Genomic DNA, 15,099 nt, shown 5'->3' on the forward strand with positions numbered 1-15,099 from the left:
GAATTTTGCATTAATTCAACACAGATCTTGCTTCTCTCAGGAGCGACTCGTTTCAATTTACACAGAAAAAACATAAACAGCATTTCACTCGTTCATAAAGAAACCTTTTATCTTCACCTTTGAACCAACCTAAATCCTAATTGCACAAGGAAAGAAAAAATAACTAATAACGTCACTTCAATCAATCACATAGAAACATCTTTATCATTATTTTTACCAACATACGAGGTGTGGCTAGAAAAAAACCGGACTAGTACTGGTGAAACAATAAAACGAATGCAATAAGGCTGAAAGTCGCGTGGCCTGTCACGTGACTTTCGCTCCGCCTACTGCTCGAGTTTCATCTGCCTCCTGCACTCAGTCTGCCCGTGGCGTCTGTTTTAAGTAGTTGACGTTTTGTCTGTGCGTCGGAAAATGTTGAGTGTACAGAAAGAACAGCGTGTTAACACCAAATTTTGTTTCAAACTAGGAAAATCTGCAAGTGAAACGTTTGTAATGTTACAACAAGTGTACGGCGATGATTGTTTATCGCAAACACAAGTGTTTGAGTGGTTTAAATGATTTAAAGATGGCCGCGAAGACACCAGTGATGACACTCGCACTGGCAGACCATTGTCAGCAAAAACATGAAGAATCTGCCTAACACTTTCCTTGTCAACTCCTGTTAACTCAGACACTGCTCTGATTGTTAAACGGCGATCTTGTCGAACAAGTTTACCGATTTTTTCAATGTTTGCATCAGTTTTTGCTGACAATGGTCTGCCAGTGCGAGTGTCATCACTGGTGTCTTCGCGGCCATCTTTAAATCGTTTAAACCACTCAAACACTTGTGTTCACGATAAACAATCATCGCCGTACACTTGTTGTAACATTACAAACGTTTCACTTGCAGATTTTCCTAGTTTGAAACAAAATTTGATGTTAACACGCTGTTCTTTCTGTACACTCAACATTTTCCGACGCACAGACAAAACGTCAACTACTTAAAACAGACGCCACGGGCAGACTGAGTGCAGGAGGCAGATGAAACTCGAGCAGTAGGCGGAGCGAGAGTCACGTGACAGGCCACGCGACTTTCAGCCTTATTGCATTCGTTTTATTGTTCCACCAGTACTAGTCCGGTTTTTTCTAGCCACACCTCGTATTATTCAAAATGCGTACGTCACAAATTTAAACTAATCAATTCTTTCTCCTCACCGTCCTCTCTAATTCTCACTGTCCTTTCTACTCATTTGCCACGTCGCTCATTTGTTCCGATTGGGCGCCTTCTGCGCTGATCGTTTGTCATTGCCGGTTTTGTTCATTTCCATTTGCTGGATTATGTCTAGGGTTAGCCGGCCGGATTTCAACATCATGAGGTGCTCCGCCTACAGTCCTATTCCCACCGTATTCATCGTAGTATCGATTCTGGTTGCCGCACCTGTAGCGTTCACGATCTTGTCCACGACCTCGATCATTTCCGTTGTTCCACCTGTGTTCGCGACTGTTACCTCAGTTTCTATACGGCCGGTCCCGATTATTGTTCTGTTCGCGTCGCGACGACAGTTACGCCATTGATTAGTACTACGGCCACGACTGCGATCGCGCTGCTGTGCCCCATAATAACTTTGTGCCTGATAAGGCGGGCATTCTGCTGTATTATATTCCAACTCTTGGAGAAGTGTCTTAAACGTTTCCACGTCCTCTTTGCATCGTCCCGGAAGAATGACGTGGCGCAAGTGCATTGGCAATTTGGTGATGCATATCCTAATTAGTTCCGCAGGCCCGTATGGGTCGTATAAAAATTGATTTGCCTGCAGCATGTGGTCGAATAGGCGTGCTGGGCTGCCGAAACCAGACTGGTTCAAATTTGGCAGCATAATTATGCCATGTTTGACCCTATCTTGTGCCGCTTCCGACCAATAGGCGGACAGAAAGGCTTGTCGAAACTCCCGAGTGGAGTTGCAGTGACGCGCTGCCGACCTCATGCGAATCGCCGGTTCGCCTTCCAAATAGCTACACACGTAATTCTATCTTATGTGAACTTGCCCAGTCAGGGGGAAGACAAAACTCAAATTGCTCGAACTGTGCTCGTGGATGTATTCCTTTTTGCGAATTTCGAAATATCTCAAACTTCTCACCGTAAGGAAATGTTTGAAATCAAATCCCCGCATTTCCTCCCGGCGAGGTCCTTGAATGTTTCCATTTTTCTCATGTCTGCCCCTCAGAATTCATTCTTCCCTGTCGTCAAAATCTCACTCATGGCCGGAGTCCCTCTCTACACTGTCCGTACGGCTATTTTTAGTGCTATTGGCGAGTTCGGAATCACACGCCATGCGGTTTTCCAGATGCGCCACGCGTTCTTGTAATTCGCCTGTTACAGCTTTGTGCCGCCTATTCACTTCGAACTGTCCCTTCTGAAATCTAAGAAGCGAACGCACTTCTTCGGTCTCTGCGACCGCTACCGGTGTAGCATTGTTCTCGCTTTCCGTCACCGTCATCGTGCCTAGGATGTCCGCTAATGCCGCAATCTTATCATGCATTTGTCTGTTGTCCTCCGCCCCAGTCTGCTTCAATTGTTCTACTTGCTGTTCGAGTGCGTGAATCGCTTGACTGTTGTCCGCTACTGTGTTGCTAACGGATGCTGGACAATGCGTTTCCGCCTCCTGGACCCTCGAGAGTACCTGCTGGTGTTCTCTTTGGCATTCTTCTCTCAGCGCTTGGAAATTCCTAAGTAGCTGTTCTTCGCTCTCTTTCGATTCCGCATTGCGACTCCGCTTGCCCTGTTCTAAGGCTTGCAGACGATGATCGATTTGTTCAAATGTACGGCCTAATTCTTTCATAATATCACTTTTTATTTCACTTGACAGATTGTTTATTCTTTGTGAGATACCATCGGACACTCTCTGCATCGACTTGTCAACTTTATTTGTCTGCTAGATTAGTTTTTCGTCTATTTGTTCGCCTAGCTCTCGGATCGATTTTTCTGATTTCTGCGTCATTTGTTCGCCTAGCTCGCGGATCGATTTTTCGGATGATTCTTTTTGTTCTCGGAACGATTTTTCTGATTTCTGCGTCATTTGTTCGCCTAGCTCGTGGATCGATTTTTCAGATTTCCGCGCCATTTGTTCGCCTAGCTATCGGATCGATTTTTCAGATTTCTGCGTCATTTGTTCGCCTAGCTCTCGGATCGATTTTTCAGATTTCTCTGCGTTTTCTTTATTTTGTTGCAATAAGGCTTTCATGAGTTCTGCCAAATCAATTTGGTTAGTTGGAGGCAAACTGATTTCGTGCTCTGTTGTGAGCGCGTTCGTCCTGTTTTGCATTTCCTCTGAAGTATTCCCCATTGCATTTTCGGAACCGTCCGGCGTGTTAATACTCGAAATCAAATTATCCCCATGGTCCATGTTGCTTAAGTTGTTGGACCGCCTACTTTTAGCTTGGTTACGAGTCTGCATTAGTTCAATTTATGCCCGGTACGCAACACACTAATCAGAATAAATGTATCCCGCAAAAATTACGACAGTCACACGAAATGTACCCAACTTAGTACGCACTTTCTCACACGCACATCAAATTTATATCTTTGATCGAAGTCAGTGCAATTTACAAGTGAGAAAAAAAACACATACATATAAAACACACAAATATAGAAAACAAAACAAGACAAACAACACAACGCCGCTCAACAACGCCGTGAATCTTTTGAAAGTCTGCTCAGAAACAACGCAGAAGTTGTTTGAGCGCTGCAGGTAAAAAAAATTAAGATTATACAACTCTCGCAATCTAACGTTTCAGAGATTCCAGAGTCTAGCGGAATCACAGAACAGGGTCGCCATGTATAACGTTGTTGCTTTCATTTGTGGTGTAAGCGGAACTGATAGACAATAAAAGCGGCTAAAAAGCTGTGAGCTGTCTGGGAAAGTTAACCTTGCATTACTGCGCAACTGTTTCACCAGGTATCCAGTCTAGCTTACCAAATTCCCAACCAGATTAACATTAATTATAATCTTTTAATAGTCATACAACAACCGGTGATATATATATATAAAAGAGAATTTAAGTAAAAAGAAATAAACCAGTTTATATTTGGAAATTTATTTTAACATTGATCATTGAAATTTCAGCATATTAAATTTGATTCATAACTAAACTGGTGCCTTATTTAGGATTGTGGAAAATGTGAGTTTGTAATCTTACAGAACACGTCAAATATGGAGCCAAGATTGGGAGACTGCATACAACACTGCATTCATAAAATAACACACGAAGATCGTTGAAACATATGCAAGAGGAAATTAACCACAACCAACCGATTCAATTTTCACCCAAAGAAGTTACGTTCGTAGCACAATCCTGTCCGTCATGTAATTACCACACACTGGTATACTAAATTCATACTAACTCTCTGTGAAATCTTCCCAAAAAGAATAGCTGAGGGCTACTTTGATGATTACAGCACATGCTTCACGTGGTCAACTTGGTTTACACAAAGCGTGTAACTCCACAATAATTTTGATAATTAAAATAAATTAGATCGAAAAGCAATTTACAAAAGAAAAACCTCGAACTGGTTACTAATGTCTTACTATTAACCTGATGGGTCAAACAATAATATAATTACGTGGTAGTGGTCTCACAAAGTACACCCGATGTGGGTTGAACATAAAGAAAAGTTGCTATATTGAAAAATATTGTCAAGACGAGATGTTATAATCTCACACACACTCGCATTTAAGATTGATGATCTTAGTTAGAGTTAGTGATCAACACGTTGTTCCACTTTACTCACAAAGTAGTGACAAAGCAACTACTGGAAAATATTCTGAACTTCACACTCGAAATACACTGCGTTGCAATTTTAGATAACATTAGATATTTTAGAGCTAAACCTGAAATAAAGGTGATTAAATTTTCAGTTAGGCTGAACTTAAGAAATCCCTTGTCCTACGGACTTAGCAGACACGCGCTTAGCCGGAGATCTTACCACTTCAGACGCTCGCCACGGACAGACTGACCTGGTCCCTTCCTGAGGGTGGCTCACAAATACAAACGGAAGTGGCCAGAGGGGCAGCTTCCTATACCAACATGACAAGGGACGGACAGGACCATACTAAGGATAGAAACCTCTTTGCTTTTAGAAAGCGTAGCTACCTGTTCCGACGTTGGTCCTACTGTTCTCTAGCAGACAGGCTTGTCTGCTACCCTCAAGCATGCAACTAGAAATACATTTGCTCATTCATCCTCTCACACAGAAGGGAAGGGGGATGACAGTATCTTATCATATACAGTATATAAAAGAAAGCGGATGTAGGTTCCGTATGAGACTGTGTGACATGAATTACATATAAACTGTGTTTTAAAGTGTAGTAGTGTGACAGATCGTTCTTGTTTATGAAGTAACACGTTCCACTACTCAGTCTCCTCCCAGATAGTCAGAAACGCCACAGTAAATTTAGAAGAGGAATTTATGCCGTAAATGACAACAGATTTAAGAAATCAAACAAGAAAGGAATCCAACAGAGACCTTTCAATACTATGAGCGGGTATATATTGATACGTGCTGCTAGGGCCGCTCACGGTCAGGCAAAGCAGCAACTCAGTGATACGAGTAATTTAAATTAACGTAGTGAGGTAGAAGTACGTTAATAACAGGGTGTAGGATACATGATGCGAGGAACATGAGCCATGCACGGCTCATTTGTGATGTGGCAAACACCCCACTAGTAATAATTTTTTTCCCATACTCGTTGCAGAAAATCGGGCGTAACTTGTGCAATGGCAGCGTAGATTTGATACTTCACTTGAGCTCTAGTCTTGTTTGGAGGTTCTTTAGCGTATTCGGTGCGACATTTACCCCGAACAGTTGTTGCAGAGTTCGTTTCGTGAAACCACAACAGCCAGCAAGCACGCTCTGCACCAATGAATGAAGCCATTTTAATTGCGCACTATACTAGCGCCCATGGTGGCGGAATGGGGTACTGATACACTACGTGAATCAAACTTCAGGTTGCTTGCTACAAAATGACTCCTCTACCGATTACGTAAGTATTCTCAGTAAATTTCTGTATCATTCCACAGATCAAATGTTCAAATGTGTGTGAAATCTTATGGGACATAACTGTTAAGGTCATCAGTTCCTAAGCGTATACTCTACTTAACGTAAATTATCCTTCGGACAAACACACCCACCCATGCGCGAGGGAGGACTCGAACCTCCGCCGGGACCAGCCGCACAGTCCGTGACTGCAGCGCCTAAGACCACCCGGCTAATCCCGCGCGGCATTCCACAGGTGTATAGTCGTTTGTGACTCACCCTGTATACTTATTTAGAGTGCACTTTTGTCACCTAACCGTCTGCTTGCCTGTCCAGATTCCTCTTGCAGCTACTTATCATTAGCAAGAAGAACATAACATTTCCATCCTGGGAAGACAACTCCTATCGTAACAGTTTCTTGTGACATAGTGGGTTAGGCAGAGTGGGGGATCACCTGCTTCATTTTGAGTTTGCTTTCGAAGCAGGAAGTGCGTGAATACAGCGTGGTGACCTACCTTACCTCGCGCCTCAACCCCACACATCCCGCCCTTGTGGGCTTTCAATTATATAAATGAAAAAATGGTGTGGCCCTCAACTACGCACCCTCCGGCACAGAGTTGCAATATTAAAAGTTTTGCCTGGTTTCGTTGTCTAGGGACTGGGTTAAAAAAAAATGGTTCAAATGACTTTGAGCGCTATGGGACTTAACATCTGAGGTCATCAGTCCCCTAGAGCTTAGAACTACTTAAACCTAACTAACCTAAGGACATCACGCACATCCATGCCCGAGGCAGGATTCGAACCTGCGACCGTAGCGGTCACGCGGTTCCAAACTGAAGCGCCAATAACCGCGCGGCCACGCCGGCCGGCGGACTGGGTTACGTAGTTGCTGCATTACAGGCCAAACACTGCTGAGTGTACAGTATACGATAAGAATACACACACAAATGGAATGGTCGAAAGGTTTCTATCACTCGGCAATTGAGAATTACGAATGCAACATATAAATTTATAAGTGTAAGATTGCAATTAAATAAAATATGCAGGTACTATCTTAATAATTTTTAAATGAGTACGATAGTAGAAGTACTTTTGAGAATGCAGTATATTTATGCAGAACAGTTATTGGTGTCGATGGTCCAGAAATTAAATAAAATATAAGTTGAATAACAGGGAAACAATAGATTCCTACTGCATGTAATTAGTCAGGAACAACAACGAAGCTCGAGAGATATTCACTTCTAAACGCACACCACGTCTTCACTGTAGAAGCCACGGAAATCTGACAAGTGCACAAGTCAGCACTGTGAAATATTTCTATCTGCCACGACCGTGCGTAAACCGCTTCGCACTCTCCGAGTCCCCCTCGCGACTGTCGCGTCCAGCACTTTGTGCCGTACTCCAGTGTTCTCTCGAATCGATGCTCTTCTCCCACTTCCACCCAGTCACCCCATTCGCCGGCCGACGTGGCCGAGCGGTTCTAGGCGCTAAGTCTGGAACCGCGCGACCGCTACGGTCGCAGGTTGGAATCCTGCCTCGGGCATGGATGTGTGTGATGTCAAATGGCTCTGAGAACTATGGGACTTAACTTCTGAGGTAATCAGTCCCCTAGAACTTAGAACTACTGAAACCTAAGTAACCTAAGGACATCACGCACATCCATGACCGAGGCAGTATTCGAACCTGCGACCGTAACTGTCGCGCGGTTCCAGACTGTAGCGCCTAGAACCGCTCGGCCACTCCGGCCGGCGATGTGTGTGATGTCTTTAGGTTAGTTAGCTTTAAGTAGTTCTATGTTCTAGGGGACTGATGACCTCAGAAGTTAAGTCCCATAGTGGTCAGAGCCATTTGAACCATTTCACCCGATTCACAAGCGTTGTGATTGGCTAGAGCGCTCCCTCCATGTCTCCAAGCTCACAAACGTATTGAAACACATACGAAATGCTGGATTTACATTTAAAAATCTTGACATTAAATGGATATTGCTATGGCTGGACCATAAACACGCTCTAACACACATTATTAGATACATAAACCAATTAAATAAACATATATCAAAGGAACAGAACAAAAGGTAGGCCAGTAACCTAATGTCTCTGTGCTTTCTAAAACACAGTAAATGTTTAACCAATTTCTCCATGAATAGTATATATCGGATGTAAAGAAAGACAGACGAATAAATATATTTATAAGCGTGCTGCTACCGATTTGTCGTCCAACTGTGGAGTACTTATGGCCTGACACGATCCATAGTAATTGGCCAGTTGGACTATTCAAGTTATATACCTGTAATTTATACCAATTTAGGTTTACACTAATAGATTTCTAAAGACACATCGATGGACGAAATCAGATGAAGCGTTTAAATTTTGGAAATTAGTTGCTGGAAGTTACTTGTCTAATTTACAGTCAGATACTAAACTTTAAACTAATGAAGATATCGAAAATCTGATTACACCATCAGAATCGTCATGCAAATAAAAGTAATGTACACGTTTCTTTTTGAGTTATCATGATTTGTCTGGGTACTATTAATTTCTATATGAACTGTGAAATGTCTGCGATTAAGGCTTGACAAAGTCCGCCGTCTGTGGCACTCGCGGCGTGTCTCCTTCACTGAGGTGTGTGATGTCAAATGGCTCTGAGAACTATGGGACTTAACTTCTGAGGTAATCAGTCCCCTAGAACTTAGAACTACTGAAACCTAACTAACCTAAGGACATGACACACCCCCCTTGCTGCCACCACGTGGTCGGCTGCTGCGCGCGCCGTACGGCCGCTGCTAACTCCGGACTTGGAATACTTTCAGGGCGCGACGACTCGCCCGTTACCTCACCTCACACCCTTCACCTCGTTGGAACACAATTTATCTCTTAATATGGTTTTACGGCACTTAAATGTTGTATATACATCTGATATTTGTTCTTAACCCACTTCGTTTGAAGACAAATGTGTATCCTACAATACAGGGTGTTTCAAAAAGAATACCACAACTTTAGGAATTTAAAACTCTGCAACGACAAAAGGCAGAGCTAAGCACTATCTGTCGGCGAATTAAGGGAGCTATAAAGTTTCATTTAGTTGTACATTTGTTCGCTCGAGGCGCTGTTGACTAGGCGTCAGCGTCAGTTGATGCTAAGATGGCGACCGCTCAACAGAAAGCTTTTTGTGTTATTGAGTACGGCAGAAGTGAATCGACGACAGTTGTTCAGCGTGCATTTCGAATGAAGTATGGTGTTAAACCTCCTGATAGGTGGTGTATTAAACGTTGGTATAAACAGTTTACAGAGAATGGGTGTTTGTGCAAAGGGAAAAGTTCTGGACGGCCGAGAACGAGTGATGAAAATGTAGCACGCATCCAGCAAGCATTTGTTCGCAGCCCAGGAAAATCGACTCGCAGAGCTAGCAGAGAGCTGCAAATTCCACAATCAACTGTATGGAGAGTCCTACCGAAAAGGTTAGTTATGAAACCTGAACGTCAACTACCCGAGGCGATGGATCGGCCGCCACGCAGCCCGTGACAGAGCACTTCATCACTGGCCTCCAAGAAGCCCTGATCTTACCCCCTGCGATTTTTTCTTATGGGGGTATGTTAAGGATATGGTGTTTCGGCCACCTCTCCCAGCCACCATTGATGATTTGAAACGAGAAATAACAGCAGCTATCCAAACTGTTACGCCTAATATGCTACAGAGAGTGTGGAACGAGTTGGAGTATCGGGTTGATATTGCTCGAGTGTCTGGAGAGGGCCATATTGAACATCTCTGAACTTGTTTTTGAGTGAAAAAAAACCTTTTTATATACTCTTTGTAATGATGTATAACAGAAGGTTATATTATGTTTCTTTCATTAAATACACATTTTAAAGTTGTGGTATTCTTTTTGAATCACCCTGTATTTCCACTAATCTGAAATTTTTCCGTCCGCTGCAACGCGGAAGTTATCAGCCAATGAGAAAAAAATGAATAGGACACTGTAATGCAGTGTAATTTTGTACTGGGAAATATTTCCTCCAGGTGCCACGGTTTTCGAGTTATCGGAGCAAAACCTGACAAAGTGACCTTTAAAAGCCTTCACACCTGGCCTCCATCTGCTCGTAAACCCCTGCTCCCCACCGGTCACGTTCTTTATTTAGTATGTTGTTCGTGACACTGCTCCTTACTTTACAAAAATTTGAGCCTGCACCATTTGTTCGTCAAGATTCCTTCGTCGACTTCACTATTATGGCTAGTACAGGGTCTAAGTCAACGTTGGCGACAACGCCGAAGCTTCAAGTTGATCTTGAATATGTTTCGAGAGCGTAGTCGATTTCACGTTCATTCGTCAACAAGTGTTAGCGTCTACAAAGTCAGGTTTTACCTCGTGATACCTCGTGTTCTTGCAGTAAGGGAAGATATTGATACTCTTACACTTTTGTCCAGGACATTATACGTGACTATAATGTTGCAGTCATTTGAAATGCTTCAAGCCCTACACAGATTCTTCGTCGTGCTATGAAAGCGCTTTCTGCTTCTGAATATCAGACCGAAGCCAGATCCCGTTAATATTAATACTCGAATAAAAATTTTACATAAAAATTAACATTTTCACTGAAGTCGTATCAGTTAAATATTCAGTTTAGTCCACAACAAGTTGTCCAGGTGCGAGTACGAGGCACGTACTGAGGCTCCCGCACACACTTAGCTCTGCCATTTTTGCCTGTTTTCGAAACAGATACTGCCATGATATCGGTCACAGAAATTCCCAGATTTCCGAACGTTTTAATTTTAAAAGTATATATGTGCCATAATGTTATGCAGCAGGCAGTCAGCCATTATTATGATAATCAGTAGTTCTCCATTCAGGCTAAGTGGGTGACAATAGTAAAAGTCAAACATCAGGCCAGGAATGACATTATTGCCCATATCCACGAGGTAGTACTACACGTAGATATAGCGTTTCAAGACTCCGGTGCGAATGTTTGTGTCACATACAACTTGAAACCCTATATCTACGTGTAGCAATCACTTCTGGACGTCTGATGATGGATAAATTCCGAAACACGTGATATGAGCAGTAAAGTCATTGCCTGCCTGATGTTTGACTCTTAGCATTGCCACCTACTCAGGGTGAATGCAGAACTACTCATAGTTTTAATTTCAATGGCAAAAGAATTTTTTCATGTGATTTAATTACAAAATAATAATTTTCGGATTTTTTTTCCTTTACTTGTACTGTGAAACGTGACTTCTCGCCAACTTTTGACATTGTAGATCAGCAGGAAGTGTCCTATAGGTTCTGATGAGTGAGTTTCCAACTATCAAAGTGTGCGACATAAACGGCCGTTCGATTTGACTGCACTGACTTGGAAGCTTCAGCTTTTTTACACTGGCCAGGGCTATTGAGCTCAATATGTGACATGAATTTGAAGTGTCAACTATTTCTGAGCAAAGGGGTTTTCAAGAGAGTCAAGCAGAAAGATAGATACACAGACAGACGGTCACCAAAGAGGTCCTATGAGGGTCCCTTTCCTACCGTTTGAGGCACGGAAACCTAAAGGAAAAAACAAGTGGAAGGCCTTTAATGCGTGCCCCAGTCACAAAGCCAGAATCTCGCTGCACTTGTTCCAGGAGCACGATAGTGAACTCACTTTGGTGTCTCGGCTACGAAATTCGCCTGATCCGATCCCAATGGAGCCCTTTTGTAGCGCTATGGGCGCTATCTCCGCAACCAAAAACCGCCGGGCCGGAATTTACTGGGCTCTGCGCGACATATCGGTAGGCCTGCGTGGTGCCGCAGACGTCCAGAAAGCTAGCGGGGACTCGTCAGTCACGTCCGTGCCCCGCGGGATCGCCGATGCACTGCGCTCCCAAAGTGGACTGCCACGGTGCTGGGCGCGTGGCCGCTGCGCTTTGGCTGCTCAGTGTTCAATGGCAGGCCTCACTGTCAGCAGCCACAGATGCAGACGCACTGAAAGGCCGGTGCTACGGCAGAAAGTGGCTCGAGAGTCACATTGCAGTGAATTTACGAAACGAGCTGATATTTCATGCAATGTTGGTGTCGATCGTGGAAGTGTGGTGCATTTCCGACTGTAGCTCTCCTTTATACGGATATTGTGGTAGTAACTGTTTATATTTGTCAGTTGACATTCCATAAATGTACATGTAATATTACATTTTATTCAAACAGAATTTTTTCTACTTCACAGGCGGGTTTCTGTATGCCCGGTGGCGCTAACCACCGTCGTTCTTCTCCGTCTATTATGTTTCGCCAAAAAGGAATAACGGAGGAGGAAGTTCACCGAATATCATTTCATGAGATTCCTTCTAGTGACAATGGAGTTGACAGTGATGAAAGTGATGACAGAGATTCGACATTCACTTTCATCGAGAGATGTAAAAAAGTCTGTCGACTCCAAAAATAGTTTCGGTGGCTGCTGCGTCATCCTCTGTATACAAAAATGATTTATCATATCAGAGCAAGCCACACAAGTGGTACGCAGACGAAACTATGCGCCACGAGAGCTGTAGACATCAGCCTATTCACTCATCACGTAGAAGATGTGCAGTCTCCAGTTCGCAAAAAACCCTGGCCCATGTTGTGCGGATGTGTTCACTGTGCAAAGTACAGGGTGATTCAAAAAGAATACCACAACTTTAAAAATGTGTGTTTAATGAAAGAAACATAATATAACCTTCTGTTATACATCATTACAAAGAGTATTTAAAAAGGTTTTTTTTCACTCAAAAACAAGTTCAGAGATGTTCAATATGGCCCCCTCCAGACACTCGAGCAATATCAACCCGATACTCCAACTCGTTCCACACTCTCTGTAGCATATCAGGCGTAACAGTTTGGATAGCTGCTGTTATTTCTCGTTTCAAATCATCAATGGTGGCTGGGAGAGGTGGCCGAAACACCATATCCTTAACATACCCCCATAAGAAAAAATCGCAGGGGGTAAGATCAGGGCTTCTTGGAGGCCAGTGATGAAGTGCTCTGCCGTCCAGAACTTTTCCCTTTGCACAAACACCCATTCTCTGTAAACTGTTTATACCAACGTTTAATACACCACCTATCAGGAGGTTTAACACCATACTTCGTTCGAAATGCACGCTGAACAACTGTCGTCGATTCACTTCTGCCGTACTCAATAACACAAAAAGCTTTGTGTTGAGCGGTCGCCATCTTAGCATCAACTGACGCTGACGCCTAGTCAACAGCGCCTCAAGCGAACAAATGTACAACTAAATGAAACTTTATAGCTCCCTTAATTCGCCGACAGATAGTGCTTAGCTCTGCCTTTTGTCGTTGCAGAGTTTTAAATTCCTAAAGTTGTGGTATTCTTTTTGAATCACCCTGTACTTTTCTGCTGAGAGTGGTCAAGAACTGTTTCAAGAGATAGCACGAAAATTTAAAGAAAGTTACAGCAAGTTGAACCACCAACTATCGAACTTACGTACTGTGATGGGGTGATGGTTACCTGCGGTGACCAAATTTATTGATAATATTTTGTTGTTATTAAGGTGAATTTTTGCAAACTAACTGTAGAAAACATATCATACTAGTAAAATTACGTAAAGTGTTACAGGTGAATCAGATTTAGAACATATAAATTATTGTTCATGCTGCTCTAGGACAAATTTTTATGAAGTTTGCCTCCCCTCAAAGAGTTAATTGACCTTTTATTTGCAAAAACATTTTTCATTTCTTGCACTTTTTATGAGGGGTGATCAAAATGTTCGAGTCTGGCGGCGTTTCTGGAGCACATATGCAACGTAGCGCGACGCCCATGCGGATATAAAAGCACCGACTAGTAGCCGAGAGATTAGCACAGCATTCGTGCCTTTTCAGGTGAGTCTGCGGTGAATGCAGAAACGACAGCATCGGCGACGTTGTTACCGAGTGCTTCTGAGCAGGGCCAACCTGCTTCTTCTCTTGGTAGTATAACGGCTCTTCTTCTCGATGATTTGGTTTGATTTGTACTTGGCCTCGGCTAAAACTTGGCGACAGTCGGTAGAGTGTTGAGATCGTTATCAAGTTACGAAGACGACGTTACATAAAATAACAGTGCTGAACTGAAATGTCGACGTGCGTGAGATATTTACTTCACCAAGAATCGTAATTAATCTTTCGTAATCCATGTTTAACTGATTAATGATGAAATATTAATGATAAAACCTATACAGTCACATGCAGAACAAATTCCGTACAAGGTATTCCCTACAAGCTGGTCGTAATTTCAAGTATCTAAGAAATCGTAACAGTGGGCTTGTTATTTGAGTCAAAGATTCTACACAAGCGCCGAGCGCTACAGTCAAATATTATCGCTGCGCTTAATTATTACTCGGAAGTTTCATGTCAATAATTTGATAGAATTTTAAATAACAAATGCACGACTTGGCACGAGAGGGTGTTTTATTGCACAATATCAGTCACTTCCTAACCGAGCCTCGAGAAGAAAACTGTCCCAGGTGTTGGGGGGATTTATGTTATATGCTTCGGACCTATCACTGAAGTTCCATAAACCCCTGGCTATTATGAATGAAAATTGTCTATCAGTGTTCGTTGCCTAAATCACTGTCCAAGTAATGTTTAGTTCAATTATCTAGTTAGAAGTTCACTTTATTCTAGTAGGTAAAAGTCATCCGTTCGAATTCTAATGCCGTGATATTTGAAGTCAGAAGATCGTATTACTGCGTCATAATAGATCGCAATTATTCAATCTCAAAAACAACCTAAGCGCGCCTATATGTACGAGCATTCAAATATATGACCTGCTTCGGTTAACTCTCGTAACGTAGTGAGAATGCATTGAATTATACTGTCATTACTCACGATACCAAAAAGAGTACTCAGACGGAGTATTCTTTGGGATCGTTGGTTCTACTTTGCGAATGTTAATTTATGCTAATTTTGCGATTTATTATGATTTTGATTTTGATTTTAATTTTACTGAAATTTAATCTTTCTTTCGTAGGTTGCAAAATTGTCAAGTCTTAGATTCCTGATTTAATTACTTGTTGTTGTCCTAATAATAGTGATAAATAGAACGTCGTTCGCTTATTCACTTTTCTGGGAATTTGGGACTTGGGGGGAAATCT

At 42.6% G+C, this 15,099-nt stretch overlaps 1 protein-coding gene across 1 annotated transcript in view; it reads left to right on the forward strand.

Annotated features, from left to right (window-relative positions):
* LOC126106464 (cytochrome P450 4C1-like) overlaps positions 1-15,099 on the forward strand; it is a 191,635-nt gene that overhangs the window by 45,953 nt on the left and 130,583 nt on the right. The gene's annotated exons all lie outside the window — the stretch shown is intronic.

Source organism: Schistocerca cancellata, chromosome 10, assembly GCF_023864275.1.
Source record: "Schistocerca cancellata isolate TAMUIC-IGC-003103 chromosome 10, iqSchCanc2.1, whole genome shotgun sequence".
NCBI lineage: Eukaryota > Metazoa > Arthropoda > Insecta > Orthoptera > Acrididae > Schistocerca > Schistocerca cancellata.